This window comes from Puma concolor, chromosome E1 (genome assembly GCF_028749965.1).
Source record: "Puma concolor isolate L17-30 chromosome E1, mPumCon1.1.hap2, whole genome shotgun sequence".
In the NCBI taxonomy this organism is placed as follows: domain Eukaryota; kingdom Metazoa; phylum Chordata; class Mammalia; order Carnivora; family Felidae; genus Puma; species Puma concolor.
The window spans coordinates 429,156-447,193 of record NC_141680.1 but is presented as its reverse complement, the minus strand read 5'-3'; the positions used below and the strand labels follow the sequence as shown (position 1 = coordinate 447,193).

General features: G+C 41.3%; 3 long non-coding RNA genes across 7 annotated transcripts in view; 1 reads left to right on the top strand and 2 right to left on the bottom strand.

Annotated features, from left to right (window-relative positions):
* The window catches only part of LOC147573942 (uncharacterized), a 41,630-nt gene that overhangs the window by 18,368 nt on the left and 5,224 nt on the right, over window positions 1-18,038 (top strand). Inside the window, exons 1-6 of one of the 3 annotated variants that reach the window (XR_015243763.1) lie at window positions 12,227-12,321; window positions 14,177-14,315; window positions 16,367-16,423; window positions 17,342-17,545; window positions 17,620-17,687; window positions 17,810-17,904. This is a non-coding gene — a long non-coding RNA (uncharacterized LOC147573942). Of the gene's footprint in view, window positions 1-12,226; window positions 12,322-14,176; window positions 14,316-16,366; window positions 16,424-17,341; window positions 17,905-18,038 lie in introns of those variants that run through there. The other 2 variants (XR_015243765.1, XR_015243764.1) reach the window with 2 other exon arrangements.
* LOC147573941 (uncharacterized) overlaps window positions 383-18,038 on the bottom strand; it is a 57,840-nt gene continuing 40,184 nt past the window's right edge. For all 3 annotated transcript variants that reach the window (XR_015243770.1, XR_015243771.1, XR_015243772.1), the window contains 2 exons: window positions 4,134-4,229; window positions 383-2,761 (listed from right to left, as the gene is read on the bottom strand). This is a non-coding gene — a long non-coding RNA (uncharacterized LOC147573941). The remainder of the gene's footprint in view (window positions 2,762-4,133; window positions 4,230-18,038) is intronic.
* Window positions 12,448-17,789, bottom strand: LOC147573943 (uncharacterized). The gene is made up of 2 exons (XR_015243773.1): window positions 17,677-17,789; window positions 12,448-12,664 (listed from the first exon to the last, which is right to left on the bottom strand). It is a non-coding gene; the product is annotated as an uncharacterized LOC147573943 (long non-coding RNA).

Genomic DNA, 18,038 nt, shown 5'->3' with positions numbered 1-18,038 from the left:
ACATTCCTGACTAATCAATGTTGACCCATTAGGTAGGGACATCTGTAGGTCTCTATTCAGCAGCAAGATGCTACAGAAGATGAAGACTTCCACCTGCCTTCAACAATCTTAAAGATTTAAAGGTCAGAATTGTTCAGGGGGCAGGGGGCACCTTGGTGGCTCAGTCAGTTAAGGCTCTGGTTCTTGATTAAAGCTCGGGCCATGATCTCATGGTGTGAGTTCAACCCTGCATCGGGCTCAGCAATATGAGAGTGGATGCTGCTTGGGATTCTCTCTCTCCCACTCTCTCTGCCCCTCCTCTGCTCACTCTGTCTTTCTCTCAAAATAAATAAACTTAAAAAATTGTTCGGGGGCGGGGGAATGAGGAGAACAAAGACAAGAGAACCATAATCGAAATTATATTTTCTCACAACTTGCAGCTCACTGATAAATCCCTGAGACATGCAGAGCGTGACCCTGCTCAAAGTGCTCATGGCTGCCTTAATGTTGATGTTTTTCTAGAGACTGAAAGCAACTGGCTTCACAACAGCCTGAACTCCAGGATCCCGTGACTCTTCTCTAACATGCACAAATCCCTTTAGAGACTTAGGTTATCTCTACCTTCCCCATCCCCCAAACTTAAAAGTATACAATCAGTCATTCCTTACCTTCCAAGTACAACTCTTTCTGCCAATGGGTCCTGTCCCTGTGGTATAATTAAAACACCTTTTTGCACCATAAAATGTCTCAAGAATTCATTCATGACCATTGGGCTCGATGACCCTGCATCACATAGAGATGGTGACACTAATGTGCAAAGGTGCTTAGGACGTGGCTTCCTCCTGTCCATAGCACAGTTCTGGACACAGGCATGGACACGGAAGGACACCATTTTATTGAAAGAACACAGCCCAGGGTCACACAGCTGGTAAGCAGCACACTGGATCTCAAACTCTAAGCTCCTGGCCCTGCCCCCAGGGTCCACAAAGGCTCTCCACATGGGAAGCTGATACTGGCTTTGGGGACACTACCTTACCTCCATGAGTGATCTCACCTGTTCAAGGCCCCCAATCTCTGTTCACTGCTGCTTCTTTCCCTGATCCCTGTTCCAGTTATAATTGGGGTGACCCTGGCCACCTGCTAGGTCCTCCCTGCCCAGCACACCTGGTGCTGCTAACAATATGGGTGTTGTCCCAGGGCCTCTAAGAGATAAGCTGATGAACTATTTATCTTAAAATGCTCTCATTCCTGCAGATCCCAGGAGATGCCATGAGAGTCAGCTTGGATTATTCCCCTTGTGGGGTTCATAATGTAAAGTCCAACCTAATGGGTAGGAGGGTCACATAGACAAGTGAGAGATCGACCACTATTTGAGATATTAAAAGGTCTAGGCCAATTAGAGATGATTTGGGGACCAGACAGCCTTCTCACACCAATATTTCAGGATATTCCACGTCTGGAGACATATTTGATTATAATTTTATCATGCTCATTCAGTCAAATATAGCTCTTTTCTTTGGGATTTCTTTATTCATATTTATAGAGGGACTTCTCAATTACTAAACATACGGGAATTTCTAGTTAGCTTTTTAGCAGCGATTTCTAGCACATTATATTACCAAAAGATGCTCTGTGTGTTTCATTCCTCTGGAATATATTGAAATTTCACATATGGCCAAGATAAGTAGTATGAGTTTTTGTATCTGTATCCTATGTGCCTAAAGTTAATGTGTCCTCCACAGTGTTATATGTAGATGTGAACACATATATGGATATCGCCGTGGGATTTCAGATGGTTACTAGCAAGATCTATATCTTATGGATGTTCTGTCTTCTTTGAGTTATTTAGAGAGGGTTGAAAACTCTCATTCTGCTTATGTATTTCATTGGAGTTCTGAAAGGAAGGAGAGAGCTCCGAGAAGAGGGGAAAGGGACCTGGGTTGGGAGGGACCAGAAACCAGAAGGTCTGCCAGTGTTCCAGAGAGCAGCAGTCGTTGGGATGGCATGTGGTGATGTGGTAGGTGAGAAGTGGCTTTTTAAAAAATAAAGTCACGCTGGGTGTCTGTGTTGATCTACCAGGGGTGAAGGGAGCTGATTGGTCGAGAGAGAGAGAGAGAGAGAGAGAGAGAGAGAAAGAATAAAGGTTACAGGCTGTTAAAGCAATGCTCAGAGAGTTGAAGGCTTGAACATAGATGGATCCTCCTCTGCTCCAGCTGCTACTTGTGTCCTGCTCACCTAGTGATTTATTGACCTGCTGACCAGCTAACCTGTCTGAACCCCCCCCCCCCAACTCTAGTACTTGATCTAATCTTGGTACTGTCCCTCACCTCCTTCTTCTCCTGACACACCCCCTCCCCAATCTCACCCTTACTGAAACACCACCTCCAACTCCAATTACCACCCCACTGCATTCCCACCCCACCTCCTCCCTGGTGCCCCTGTGCCGCCTGATACAACCAGGACATGAAGGTACAGAAACTGTTTTGTCTGTCTACTCATGCTCTTGTGTCCCAGTTACTCAAACCCAAATGTGAGTAATCATGGGACATCGGTAGATTCTTCCTTCGTATTGAGTTCATTCACACTGTGGTTAAACAACAGCTTTTTCATGGGGTTCTTGATGGGAACTTCAGAAGAACTTCAGTTCTTCCTGAAGACTGAGGACCACAGGGCAGGTTTCTCCACCAGCCTGAAGTAGTTGTGGCCACAGCTGTCCACATCCTGTTCTGGGTCTGGTCTGTGCTTCTTGGACCAAAAAGATCAGCATTGACAGGATGGAAACCTGAAAAGAGTATATTCATAATGTCAAGAAGGAAGGATTTATGAAGATACTAAAAGCCTCTGAGATCTTAGTCTTCAATAGGGGCTTATATGATATGTGAATTATATCTCATTAAAATTGTTTTAAAAAATGTCACAAACTTTTATTTAATAGCATCTATGTACATTAGATTGGCTCCTGGAAGCCCTGTCAAGATCCTGATTCAAGCCATGTAAGTTTAGGGTCCATCTTAGATGTGATTTGTTTTCCTATCAGCACACTGTTCATATTTGTGAAGTTTGGTAGCCCTGGGAACAGTGGTATCTGAAGCATTGGTGTTTGTACGAGAGGGTTAAGAAGTGAAATGTCCTTTGTGCTCTGTGCTTCCTGGTTTGTTGGCTTTTAAGAACTTCTGGTCAGCCCATTCTTTGTGGTTTTGGAGGCTGCCCCTAGGTACTCTGTCCCACCTCATTGATGGGAGTTCTGAGAAGCCCAGCAGAAACTAGCTGCACCCTGCTGGGACATGTACAATAAGTAAATCACTAGGAGCGACCTGATCAGGAAGTGAAGGAGTTTGTCCTTTCTTTAGCCATCTATGTGCAGAGTGTTGAATTACCCAAAGGAAAAAGTTTCCAAATGTCTGTAGGATTTTTGAATATAAAGATATACCTGGATCCCAGTGTGAATGTTTCACTTACTCATGACAAGGCAAACCTGTAGGACACCTGCGTGGCTCAACAGTTAAGTGTGTGGTTCTCAATTTTGGCTCAGGTCATGATCTCATGGTTTGTGAGATTGAGCCCTGTATTGGGCTTTTCACTGACAGCTCAGAGCGTGCTTGGGACTCTTTTATCTCCCTCTCTCTCTGTCCCTTCACCACTTGCATGGTTCCTCTTTCTCTCAAAATACATAAACATTTTTAAAACATCAAAATCTGTACCCCCCCAGGGGAGAGAGACAGGGAACACCCATAGAAATAAGTAGACTTCTTTAGATTGGCAGGCACCAGATTCATAGAGCTGGATCTGGAAAGCCCCACTAGTCTGGAATAACCCTTGTACTGAGGCAGACTCATCCCCCATGAATAACTCTAGTCAAAATAGAATCTATTCGGTTTCTTTTGAGACTACAAAGGAGGAAATTTCTTGGTCGTCTTTATTAGAATTTTCCTCCTCTACCTGGGCTGCATCTTATAGATCAGTTCAGCTTTCTCTCCCTACCCATCTCTGAGTTTTGCATAAACTAACTTTTCTTGAATTTCCCACCTGCCCCTGGTCATGGCCCATGGTCTGTGAGAATGTAGTGAAGAGACTGGACAGCAACATGCAGAAGAATGAAACTGGACCACCTTCTTACACCATACACAAAAATAAACTCAAAATGAATGAAATACCTAAATGTGAGACAGGAAACCATCAAAACTGTAGAGGAGAAAACAGGCAACAACTTCTTTGACCTCAGCCACAGCAATTTCTTGCTCCACATGTCTCTGAAGGCAAGGGAAATAAGAGCAAAAATGAACAATTGGGGCCTCATCAAGATAAAAAGCTTCTGCACTACAAAGGAAACAATCAACAGAACTAAAAGGCAACTGATGGAATGGGAGAAGGTATTTGCAAATGACAGATAAAGGGTTAGTATCCAAAATCTATAAGGGAGTTACCAAACTCAACACCCAAAAAGAAATAATCTAGTGAAGAAATGGGCAGAAGACATGAATAGACACTTTTCCAAAGAAGACATCCAGATGGCTGACAGACATATGAAAAGATGCTCAACATCACTCATCATCAGGGAAATACAAATCAAAACCACATTGAGATACCACACACTGGTCAGAGTGGCTAAAATTAACAACTCAGGAAACGAGATGTTGCCAAGGATGTGGAGAAACAGGAACCTCTTGCATTGTCAGTGGGAATGCAAACTGGTGCAGCCACTCTGGAAGACAGTGTGGAGGTTCCTCAAAAAATTAAAAATAGAACCACCCTACAACCCAGCAATAGCGCTACTAGGGATTTATCCAAAGGATACAGGAGAGCTGATTCATAGGGGCACATGTACCCCAGTGTTTATAGCAGTGCTTTCAACAATAGCCAAATTATGGAAAGAGCCCAAATGCCCATCAACTGATGAATGGATAAAGATGTGGGAGATATAGGGGCGCCTGGGTGGCGCAGTCGGTTAAGCGTCCGACTTCAGCCAGGTCACGATCTCGCGGTCCGTGAGTTCGAGCCCCGCGTCAGGCTCTGGGCTGATGGCTCAGAGCCTGGAGCCTGTTTCCGATTCTGTGTCTCCCTCTCTCTCTGCCCCTCCCCCGTTCATGCTCTGTCTCTCTCTGTCCCAAAAATAAAAAATAAAAACGTTGAAAAAAAAAAAAAAAGATGTGGGAGATATATATATATATATATATATATATATATATATACACACATATATATTATATGTATGTATATATATATTATATGTATGTATATATATATTATATGTATGTATATATATATTATATGTATGTATATATATATACACACATACATACACACACATACATACACACACACACACACACACACACACACACACAATGGAATACTACTTGGAAATGAGAAAGAATGAAATCCTGCCATTTGCAACAACATGGATGAATTGGAGGGTATAGTCAGAAAAAGACAGATATCATATGTTTTCACTCATATATGGAACTTGAGAAACTTAACAGAAGACCATGGGGGAAGGGAAGGGGAAAAAATAGTTTCAGAGAGGGATGCAAACCATAAGAGATTCTTGAATGTGGAGAACAAACTGAGGGTTGATGGGGGGGAATGGGAGAGGAGGAAAATGGGTGATGGGCATTGAGTAGGGCACTTGTTGGGATGAGCACTGGGTGTTGTATGTAAGCGATGAATCATAGAATCTACCCCCAAAACCAAGAGCGCACTGTATACACTGTTAGCTGACTTGACAATAAATTAAAAAAAAAAGGAGTCAATTACTAATATTAACAGCTAGACAGCTGCCAGATGTTTCAAGGGTACCCAAGACTGAGGATGGTTTACATTCATATCAATACGGCCTGCCTTTGGTGCATTTGATCCCCATGATCATTGTGCTGACAGCACCTGCTCTCTTTCAGACAGTGGCCACTCAAAGATGGTGTGCATTTCCCACCAGCATGCATTTTAGTGACCTCAGTTTTGAGAGCTGAAGAAACAAATGGTATACGTTGTGGAGGCTACTTTCTAGAAAGGTTCATTTGTACAAAATTAAAGCTTCATATATGAATTCGTGTGAATTGCATTGTGTGTGTGTTTGCTCCTAAAATACAGGTAAGTCTAGTTTTTGTAAAATGATATGTGTTCTTTTGTTTTGATGACCATATCCAGGACTTGTGTATTCTTTTAGAAGTTAATTTTCATAGTTGTTATTGATTGATTTAGGTGCAATACTCTGAAATACTCTGAATACGTGAATTCCTTTCATTGGCTATTTGACGGGTGTAATCAAGGAACTTAAATTTTTTTTTTTTAATGTTTATTTATTTTTGAGACAGAGAGAGACAGAGCATGAACGGGGGAGGGGCAGAGAGAGAGGGAGACACAGAATCGGAAACAGGCTCCAGGCTCTGAGCCATCAGCCCAGAGCCCGACGCGGGGCTCGAACTCACGGACCATGAGATCGTGACCTGGCTGAAGTCGGACGCTTAACCGACTGCGCCACCCAGGCGCCCCAAGGAACTTAAAATCTCATAGATATCATCAGAATATATAAGATCATCTGATTATGCAAATCTTTATTTACTTCAGAAATTTGACATTTTGGGCTGCGATTCGGTATCAAAGTAAACATTGAAAGAAAATGTCAATGTGTTTAGGAAGCGAAAAAGATGTATAATTTGTTTGGAATAATAATCCCGTATTTATAAGAGCAACTACCCATCACTCACAGTTATGTCCCTATCTGTAAACATCTATCTATATAACATTCTCATTTGTATCTCTAGTACATTTTTTATTGTTACTTTCTCCCATTCTTTCATAAATTTTGGGCATATTTTTGGAGATATTCAAAAGGAGTTTAGGTACTTTATGAATGTACATTAGAAGTCATTGACTTCTTATCGATCATATGTTTAATATTATGTATTTTTCTATTTTAAGTTGGTTTATAAATTCTTAGGTTAACTATTTAGAAAGTATTTGGAATGTGTTTGTCAGCAAAATAAAATCCGTAAGTGTTGTCCATTCTAGTTTTGCTATAGCTTCAGTGTGGTGTAATTTATGTATAATAACACCTTTTTAAAGGAAACGATTTGTTGATATTTGACATATAAGGAGTAATGAAGCTATCAACACAGTAAGAGAATAAACACACTCCATCACTCCCAAAGTTTGCTCCTGCTCCTTTCTAAGCCATCTGTCCTCCTCCTTTGAGGAGGCATTTGAAAGTCTCCTGGAGATTGCTTGAGGGTTTGTAAAGATGATTCTTTGTGACAGATATATTGTAAATGTCTTTGATGGATTCCTCGTTGTCTCCAATATTATTTCAGCTTCTCCATATTTTATCCTACCATTTCTCTCTTGGCTCTGATGTGTTTGGAATTCTGTGGAAACATAACATTATTACTGCCTCCCTGGGAATTTGTGCATTTCTAATTTACCTCTGGAGAACTGTATTTGCTGTTAGTATACTAAAGTACCTTCTATTTTTTAAATCATAAATAAGCAGAAAATTTTATACTCACTGTGCCTTTATATGCACTCAGTATTACAAATTTCCTTCTAATCTGTTCAATTTTCACTGTCATTTAGATTGAACTATTTAAAAATTTCTGTACAAATGTCTTCTTTGACCCATATATTTTTTAAGTTCAAGTGTAATGTACATACAGTGTAATATTAGATTCAGGCGTGCATCACAATTCTACAGTTCTTTACATTTCTCAGTGCTCATCACCATAAGTGTACTCTTGATCCCCTCTTGTGCCCATTCTCCCGCCAACCTCCCCTCTAACCCATGTGTTCTTTAGAAGCTTATTTAATCTACAATGTTTTTGTCATTTTCCAGCTATCTTTCTGTTCGTGAGGTCTAATTTGACTCATTTGTGGTCTGAGGACATACTTCCTATGATTTCTGTTATTGTGGCTGACCAGATGTATCTTATGGCCGCAAATATGGCCTGTCTCAGTGAATGTTCTATGTGAGCTTGACAGGAATGTATAATCTTCTGTTGGATGAAGTATTCTACAGATGGTAATGGATCCAGTTGATTGGTGGTGCTGTTCAGGTCATATGTGATCTTACTGAATGTCTGTATGCTGGATCTGTTGGTGCCTGATAGAGGGTATTGAATTCTCCAGCTGTAGTAACAGATTCAGCTCTTTCTACCAGCAGTTCTGTCAGTGTTGGCCTTGTGTATCTTGACACATCGGCATGCACATTAGAAATTGTTGCGTCTTTTTGGAGAACTGACTTCTTTAGCATTGAAGTAACGCCAGTCATTATCCCTGACAATTTTCCTTACTCTGTAGTGTGTCTGAAGGATAATTTCACTGGCTACAGACAGTTTGATGTTTAACACTTGAAATATTCTCTTCTTCTTGATTGTGTGGTTTATGAAAAGAAGTCTCAGATATTTCTTATCCTTGTTCCTCTTGGGTAAGGTGTTCTTGCTTCCTTCTCTCCTTACACCCCCATCCCCTGCTCCAGATTTCCAAAGCTGTTTTAATTATCTGTAGTTGAATATTATACATTAAGTGTAGTTGGTGGGTTTTTTGTTGTTGTTGTTGTTGTTAGTTGTTTGTATGTTTGTCTTGGGTATTTGTCCTGCTTTTGATTTTTTGAGAATCCTGGATCTGTGATTTGGTGACTACTATTTACTTTGGAAAATCCTCAGTCATTATTGCTTCAAATATCTCTCTTTTCCATTGTCATGGTATTCCTAACGTGTGTGCTACACATTTTGCAATTGTCCCACTGGTCTTGGGTTTTCTGTGCCATATTTTTAACTTTTTTCTTTGTGTTTCCTTTTTGGAAGGTGCTCCTGGAATTTCTTTAGGCTCAGTGATTATTTCCGTAGCTATGTTGAGTCTGTTAATCCATCAAAGGCATTTTTTATTTCTGTTATGGTGCTCTTGATATCTCGAATCACTTTAAAGTCTTAGAGGTTCATCTCTCTGCTTACATTCACTATCTCTTTTTGCATGTTGTCCACTTTTTTTCATTATCTGCATTATCATAGGAATGGAAGTGGTTTTAAGTTCCCAGACTGATAATTCCTACATCTCTGCCATAGGAAGTGTGATTCTAGTGTGTTTGCTGTCTGTGTTCAAACTGTGTGGTTTTTACTTTACTATGCCTTGTAAGTTGTGTTGAAATGTAAATGTTACGTGCTGGTAAAGAAACTGAGGTAAATAGGACATGAGTGTGAGGTTTTTATATTTATCTGGCTAGGGGTTAGGTTGAATTTACTTCCAGGTGAGACAGGAAGGAGAGAGCCCTGGCGTTGAGTATTTTCCCTCACCTATATTGCTTACTCTTTGGGAAATCCCCAGTTAGTCTCTTAGTTCCTCTCGAGGGCAGATCTTTTCTGGAAGAACAGAATACTTTGGAATTTATTTCTAAATGAGTATCTCCCCCTCCCCCTGCCACTGTAGGACACTTGCCTTCACAAAGAAACACAACTATTAAGTATTTTGTGTGTTCATATTCCTTTTCACTCCCCCAGCCCGTGGGGATGGGTGACAAGGGACAGGGAAGCTCAGAGGTTCCTAAGTGGCTTTTTGATAGCATGATGATATTCCAATATCCTGGCAAGAGTGTAGGGCTGGCCTCAGCCTCTCATCATCCTTTAAAACTTTAGAATGGGGAACTATGTTGATGGTGTCAAAACAGGATCATGCCTAGATTTGATTGGGCTAGAATTTATCAAGGGTGACTGAGGTCTGCAGAGCACTTTTTGTTCTTTTTTTTGAAACACTAGCTGTCATTTCTGTTGTTGCTTGTGCTTTAGCTGTAGCCGTGTTTTATTCTTTTTCTCATTTGGTGGCTTCTATTTCGTTTGTAGCAGTCTGGAAAAAATCATGGCACCTGATGTGCTATAACTCTGTATGAATTAAGTAAACAGCCAACTCCATGTAAGATTTCAGAAGAGCTTTCTAGAGAATGAAAGAGGTATATCTTAGCACAAAGGTTTTGCTCTTCCTTCCTTCTCTCCCTCCCTCCCTCCCTTCCTTCCTCCCTCCCTCCCCTCCCCTCCCCTCCCGTCCGTCCTTCCTTCCTTCCTTCCTTCCTTCATTCCTTCCTTCCTATTTCTTTATTTCAGTATTTAAAAATAATCCTAGTTCTAAACTTCAGTGTGGATACTGGGTTTAAAAAAAATAAGTGAGGGAAATGATGATTTAGTGCATTTTTTAAATGTCTGTATTATCAATGGTCAAAATTGAATAGGCTGAATGTTCATTTAATATAAACAGATTTTTGGTTCAAAAAAAAAAGCTATTTACGTTGTGCTCTTTAACAGAAATTGTGAAGTACCATGACTTAAATAGGAAGTTCTAACTTTTTCTTATTTTTTAATCCTGTGAATTAATTATGCAAAATAAAATTATTGTAATTTAATTGGATTACTATTTTGCTGTTTATCAGGAACTATAGGTTTTTACTAATAATATGTTTTGACAACAAATTTAATTTTGTTTTTTCCCCTCTTAGAGCCTCGAGAATATCATGGTAAGAATTTAAGCTTTAGTTTTCTTTGCAGTATTTTCTCAGTACCGGTGTTTGATGTGGGTTTTTTTTTAAATGTTTATTTTGAGTGAGAGAGACAGAGTGTGAGTGGGGCAGGGACAGAGAGAGAGGGAGACACAGAGTTCGAAGTGGGCTCCAGACTCCTCGCTGTCACTACAGAGCCCGATGGGAGCGTAGAACCCATGAACCTTGAGATCATGACCTGAGCCAAAGTTGGACACTCAACCAATTGAGCCACCCAGGTGCCCCTTGATACGCATTTTAATTCAACTAAGGATAAATATGGTGACTTCTCATGTCTAATTGACTTGTTAACTCTTGAAATTCATCTTTCTCTTCCCTGTTTGGAGCCTAAGTGACAATGTGCAGGGAGTTGCCATCTCTTAAGACATCAGGAGGAGGAACACATCACCAGAGTAGAGGGAATGAAATGAGTGTAATTTTACATAGAAATGGTTAGGAAACAAGTGATGATATGGGCCTGAGGTTTGGAGTGAGTACTTTGCCATGACCTGGCTCTTGGTGACATGTGAAAATGAGAAAACACTCTATCTACAAGCCTATCAAGAAGCCTAAGCTTAGAGACGAAGCTAGATATTGCCAGGTAGGGTGTGCGTCACAAGAGAGGTTTAAACCATGGTTTGAGTTTGAGCTGGAGGGAGCTGTTCATGCCAGGGTAGAATGAGTGGAAATGAATTTGTTGCAAATGGGGGTAATGTACTCTGCATGGGCTCCATAGACTGTGGTGATTCTATGGTGCTGTCTGTTGAGAGCCAGGGTGGCTGCCTGACACTTAGAAAGCCCTCAAATTGAGGCTGGTGTTTATCCCTTTGAATGCAGTGGTGGTGGCAGTGAGAAGAGTGATCTCAGGGCATGAGACCTCTCACACTGGGCCAACAGAAGAGAAGTTTGCACTTTATGGTCGGATGAGATTATTAATCCCGGTTAGAGGAGTCTGTTCTAGAGCTTACATGTGTTATCCACCTGTAATTGGGTGCTTCATGTGTGTTGAGTAATATTCCTGTAAGGTTGGAGGGTAACATTCTCATGTTGGGATGAAACAAGTTTGTCTTCTAGGAATTGCCATTAATCCAGATCCTCCAGCCACTAAGTGTAAAGCTGAGATGGTACCTGTATGTTTGATTCCAAAGACTTTGTCCTCCAGGGCCCCCAGTCTCGGGTTCATGAAAGGCAATCTGTGAGCAGCAGGAAGTCATCCAAGGCCTTTGAGTAGTCAGTCAGTCAGCAGTTTGAGCTTTCCTTGTGTGGAATTCCAAATAGCACCTGGGGGGTCTAAGTGGCTCAAATCGAGACTACATGATGGTTTTTTGTTTTTGTTTGTTCCTTTATTTGCAGGGACCTATCTATCTGTACCTTAATAATTGGAGGAGAGAAATGTAAGTTGATAGGATTTGATTTTTCTGTTTCATCTCTGGTGGTGACCTAAGTATTTGAAATGATTGAATTCTCCAAGAAGGGTGCTTCCAGATGGGAGAAAAATTGGAAGATATTTTATTGTGTTTCTCCATTTTGGACAATATTTTAAATAGGAATCTCATTGAAATAAGGTTTTCTTAGGTTTAAAATGCTGCTAAAACTTCATTTCTTCAGGCACAATGGGAAAGCTAAAATGTTAGTTACACCCACCTGTCAGATCCTGTGTCTGTGCTGCTCATACATTGGGATTATTCGATGTCACTGGTTTGGTAACAACCTTAGAAAATGTCTTATCTCCTTTTAGTTAGTTTACAGTGAATAACTGAGAAGATCAATACTTTTAAGAAAGAAAACAGAGAACTTTACTTGCTGAAGAAATATCCATTTGGGAACAGAAGGTAGCATTGCCCTTTCAAATATTTTTTGTGATTTCATTTTGGTTACTTCCACTCTGGAAGATCATCCTACTGACCTATTTCATGTGTTTTGTAAACAGTACCAATTCAAGACAAGCTTCACAAATGTAAAGAGCTACCTCTTTATTTGTGAAAGGAGTCATACATTAGAAGACAGGTTTATCTAGCACTATGCTTTTTTTTAAAAAATTCTGATTCCTTTTTTGTGTTTTATACAACAGTGAATTAAGGAAATGTCTTCAGGAAGCTAAGAGAGAAAGTAAGTTTCCCTCTGATGAAGCTCTTAAATTGAAGGTAAGAATCCCTTCTTTGCCTGGATTGCATTCTAAAAACACAAGTAAAAGTAACAAATTATTATTACTCATTCAACATGTTTTGTTGAAGGAGAACATCAAAATAGTGGAACACTTTAATGAAATTAAAAAAAATAGTGTTTATTAATTTTTTGAGAGACAGGGAGAGACAGAGCACAAGAAGGGGAGGGGGTAGAGAGAGAGGGAGACACAGAATCCAAAACAGGTTCCAGGCTCTGAACAGCACAGAGTCCGACACAGGGCTCAAACTCACAAACCACAAGATAACGACCTGAGCTTAAGTCGGATGCTTAACTGACTGAGCCACCCAGGCACCCACTTTAATGAAATTTTAAATGACACCTTCAAAGTGCACTTGCTACCTTGCAAACTCAGAGAGAGAGAGAGAGAGAGAGAGAGAGAGAGAGAGAGAGGAATGTGAAGAATCAGGAAGTGGTAAGAGCTGGCTGCTGAGTTTTACTGTAATTTGGCTTTGGAGGCTTTTTGTTCATTGGGTGAAGTGAGCACAGCATATTTGCTTGCCATTTACCACAGTAGAGAGTGGGCCTCTGGGAGCCAAACCTCTTTCTGAACAATGAGCTAGAATTTCACTAGGACCACCAAGATGAGTTTTGCTATTTCAAGGACTAGGAGTTATCTTTTATTTTCACAACTAGGTAATTATCACATCATTCCACTCTGCCCTCCAAGATATATAGAAAATACCCAAATATAGTTGAGACACAAAGGGTGATAGCCAAAGTGTATAATCCTTTCCTTTAAAAAAATATTCTAAAATTATTCTTTATGAATTTTTTAAATTTTAGTGAGAGACGGCATGTGAGTGGGGGAGAAGGGCAGAGGGAAAGAGAGAGAATCTTAAGCAGGATTCATGCTCAGTGTGGAGCCCAACACAGGTCTGGATCGCATGATCCTAGAATCATGACCTGACCCAAAATCAAGAGTCTGATGCTGAACTGACTGAGCAACCCAGGTGCTCCATACTCTCTTTCTCTCTTAATGCTGAACCGTGAATTTTCAATGTAAATGGGGGAGGGGGGATATACACAAACACATACATACACACGTGTATATAAATATATATATAAACATGTATACCACTAAGAAAGCCATTTATGAGTTGTTTAGACATGAACTATTTTCCACCATCTTTGTCTTCTAGTTATAGTCATGCCTCAAGGTCTTTGTTTATTGCAATGCATGATCCTGCCGTGTGAGGTACACTCAAATTGTTGTGCGATCAATTTTCCGTGAAAAGTCTTCTCATGTGTGTCTTAACCACAAGGTGCAAATGTTGAATTCAAGGATGTAGAGCTAAGAGCCTTGAGGTCCAATAACTGCCAACTGGAAGGTATATTTTCTGTTGGGGAGAAATCCCCATGTGATGGCAATGACTGCATTGGTAAAGGAAAGAATACCTTCATGCCTTCATGGTTCTTGCCCTTTTTCTGTCTCACCAAAATCAAGGCACAGGTCATGTGCATGTTTATCAAGAAAACACCCCCTTTTTTTTTTTTTTACAGAAAATAAAAAGGCCCTGGAAGACAAGTGTAATGCATTGAGGTCTGTGAAAGCAACAAAGGAAGCAAAAGTCAAACAGCTGAAGGAGAAAGCACATAACCTGGAAGAATTCTATGAACAAAGAAAAGTGCCTACAGAAAAGTAAGATGTTCATGTGAGAACTGTCACAGGACTGCATTGTATGAAAGAATGTGGTGGCCAGTAGAGATAATTATATTTCTTTTGGAACGGGTTCCAGAGTATTTTTGCCAAATGCATTCAGTAGAATTGTGCCTGCCCTTCCTACCTTGCTTTCTGTAACATAACCTGCATTTTCCTTTCTGTCCTAAGTGCTTGTCACACATTGTGTCATGTATTTGGGGTGGAAGAGGGAAGGTACAGCATAATAATATTGATACCTGGATCCACTCTGGATCCACCTACATTGTCCTATAGGTTTTAGTCCCATCACACTGTTTTGTCATCCAGCAATTAGGTCATTTTTGTTTAGGACCAGACAGGGGGCAAAAATGTGTGGGGAAAAAATTGAATTATCTTGCTGCAGAAATAATAGAAAGTGGAAAGTTGGAAAGTGGGTAGGGGTGCCACCAGTACTGGATCCCTGCATCCGTTCTGCCAGTGAGATTGTTCACTGCAGGCCCAATCCCTAAGAAAGTCGAGTTGTTTCCTGTCCCCTGATTTTTTAAGTGTAACTCCTCTGAGTCTTGACCAAAGCCTGCAGCTTCACTAGGGCTCATCTTTGCTGGCCGCCCCTGAACTACACTTGTTTACTTCTAAGTCTGTGCCCAAAAGTTGTTCAGCTTCTTTGCTGTTCAAATGAATGCCCCCCAAATCAATGATGAGTCCTAGGGAGACTGGGTCCAACTGCCAGCCTGGCTTTGTCCTGGGCTTCCTTCTTCTCCATCTTGGTCTTGTGTGTCTTTGTGGGGTTGTTAGATATTTGGTGCGTTCAGTCACATGCGTCCTCCTTTGTACAGTATTTCCTTTTGTTCTCAGGAGGAGATTGGGGACTTTAGAGTCCCTCATTCATGTTGGAAAGGAAACTCTTCCTTCTCTTCCCTGGAGACTCAGCTTTATGTTAGTCCTTCCCACACCTGGGGTTAGGGCCTGCTCTGTCTCACTGGCATCTTGTTTTTTTAATTTGTAAGCTCTTTCTGTGAGTGGGTACAGCACCCTGACCACCTCTCTGTCTTCAACCCCTTACAACAGAGCCACTACATTACAACCACTCCAGAAAGCATTTGCTGAAGGACTGCCTGAGAGGCCAGAAGGAAATGCATGTGCCTTTCTCTGTCTAGTGCTTTTGTGTCAGTTTCCAAGAGATACTCAATTTTGCATGTGATTCTTGAGTACATCAAGTGTCAAGTTGAAACCCTCTAAATCAACACCACAAACAAAATAGTCTGAGGGTAACACAGCAAACCAGCTTTGCCAAGCATTTCCTTTTGCTGCCTTCACTATCAATGGAATGAGTCTTGTTAAAGTAGATTTGGCTTCATGAAGTTGAGGGTTTTCCATCTGAAATCTGTTTCCTGGAAGTAAACCCAGACTGTGACAGTTCATATCAGGTTGTACGTCAGGAGATGATGTTGTTCAGGAGATGTTGCCGCTCTAAGATTGGCCTTTTCCTCCACCAGGATAGGTGAAGGTGGAGGCAGGGGTTGCAGTCCTGAACTCTGGCGATATCTGGGAGTGAGCTGCAATGTTGGTGAAGCCATATCCTGGAAGGTCGTCTTTCAGGGTGATTGTCTGTGTCATGGTACAACTTTTGGACTGAGAATCAGGGCTCCCCATGGAGGTGTAAGACTAGTGATGATCCCCTGCTTCATCCTAATGGGAATAAGTTGGTCAGACATGGTTTTTCACTCATTGATGAAATGAGTCTTCACCATCTCAAACAAAAGACCAACTCTGGGAAGGCATAAAGTACAATGTTATTTGATGACTTTATGATAAAGGAGAGGAAACAGAGAACTAGAAAGTTCTGATAGCAGAGACGTGGCAGCAGACAGAGGTTGAATTTTCTTGAACTTAAATGGGGTGTTCATTTCTCTGATTGTGTTGTCAGTCTGTGCATGTATGGGAGAGGTGGGGGAAGGGATATTTGCATAGGCCTTCAAGAGTGCTGGGAGGTAAAAAGGGGGATCTCCTGGACCTTGGTCCTGACTGTGTATATATCTTTCCTATCTTAGGAAGCTGAAAATGACACTGTGAACTGGCGGCAAAGAAGAATCAGCTGGCCGCTGCAGGTAAAATTTGAAAATAGCTACAGAAGGGGAGCCTGGGGGGCTCAGTCATTTAAGTGTCCAACTTCAGCTCAGGTCATAATTTCACAGTCCGTGAGTTTGAGCTCCATGTGAGGCTCTGTGCTGACAGCTCAGAGCCTGGAGCCTGCTTTGGATTCTGTTACCTCTCTCTCTGTCCCTCCCCTGCTCATGCCCGCTCTCTCTCTCTCTTTCTCTGTCTCAAAAATACATAAACATTAAAAAAAAGAAAATAGCTACAGAAGAAATAAACAAGTACGAGTTCAGCTACTAATTACCAGAAGCTCATGAGGCCTCTGTTCATTTTTTTGTTTTTAACCTTTTTACAGTGTGTAAACTCAACATAGTAATATAAACAAAACTTCAGAGGACATATGCATAGAGTATTAACAGATAAAGAAGGTAAGTTTTAGAAAGAACAAAACAATTAAGTTTCTAAACATTTGCGGATCTCAAGCAATGGCCAGACTACGTGGAAACTTCGTCCATGCCAACACTCCTCGGGGGTGATATCAATTGTCATAATCTATAGGAGAGCAGTGTGTCGTACCATGAATCATACCCATCAACATGGTAGTGCCATTTCATGGCCCTTGTCTTTGCAACCCTGGGAAACGTGGTGAGGATATAAGTTAAAGAAGAATAGATTTTTATGATAAAAGACACATCACATGATGAGTTAGGGAAAGATTGAAAATGGGAAGGAATTCTATGAACGCTGAACCCTACGAGCCTGGAATAATGAGTAAGGAAAGGACATAACCATAGCTTTGATCCTACTGTACATTTATAATCATGTGAAATGTGTTTCACGTGTAAGAATAAATTGTATCGGGACAGATATGAGGTTGATGGGAACGTGGGCAGATTATTTAAAATCATACCCAATATTGGGTCTCACAGGCAACAAATTGAACAAACACGGGAACAGCTGCAGCAGGCAGAGCTCACCTTTAGACACTAGGTAACCTGAGTTCTGCCTGACATACTGAACCCTTAGCACCTCACGCGGGTGAGTGTAGTGGCCCGTGGGATCCCTAAACATGGGCTTTTCGTTGTTGGCTTTTTCAGCTCGCAGTTCATGAGAAGAATGCTTAGGACAACTAGGTTCTTGTTTCCTCCTCTTTCTTTGGTGCGCACTCTGGCACGACTGAAGGTGGATGTGTTTTTTTCTCCCCCAGATCAAGACTCAGATCTGGGACAGGGAGATGGTGGAGCAGGGCAGGGAGGTCGCTTACTTGAAATACAGGTGTGGTCATTTGACTTGCATTTTTATGGGTGTTTCCAGGGATGACGCCTGCACTGTTAGTTGTCTAGTAGACGACGTGGTGTTGCAACTCTTATAGAAGTCCATATTTTTCTGTATCTAAGACTGGACGGGATGGAAGCAAAGAGGCTGCCTGAGGGATACACAAGGCAGAAACCAATGGCTGCAGGACCAGAGATGCAGAACCCTCCAAAGAGAGGTAAGAAGCACGTTGTGATGTGCCCCAGTCTAATTTCTGCTGTGCAGCCTGTTCCTGTGGGTGATCATCGTGTGGTCTGGAAAGAATCACAAGCACTAAGGACGGCAGGTGGTCTGAAGGGGTGACAGAAGGGT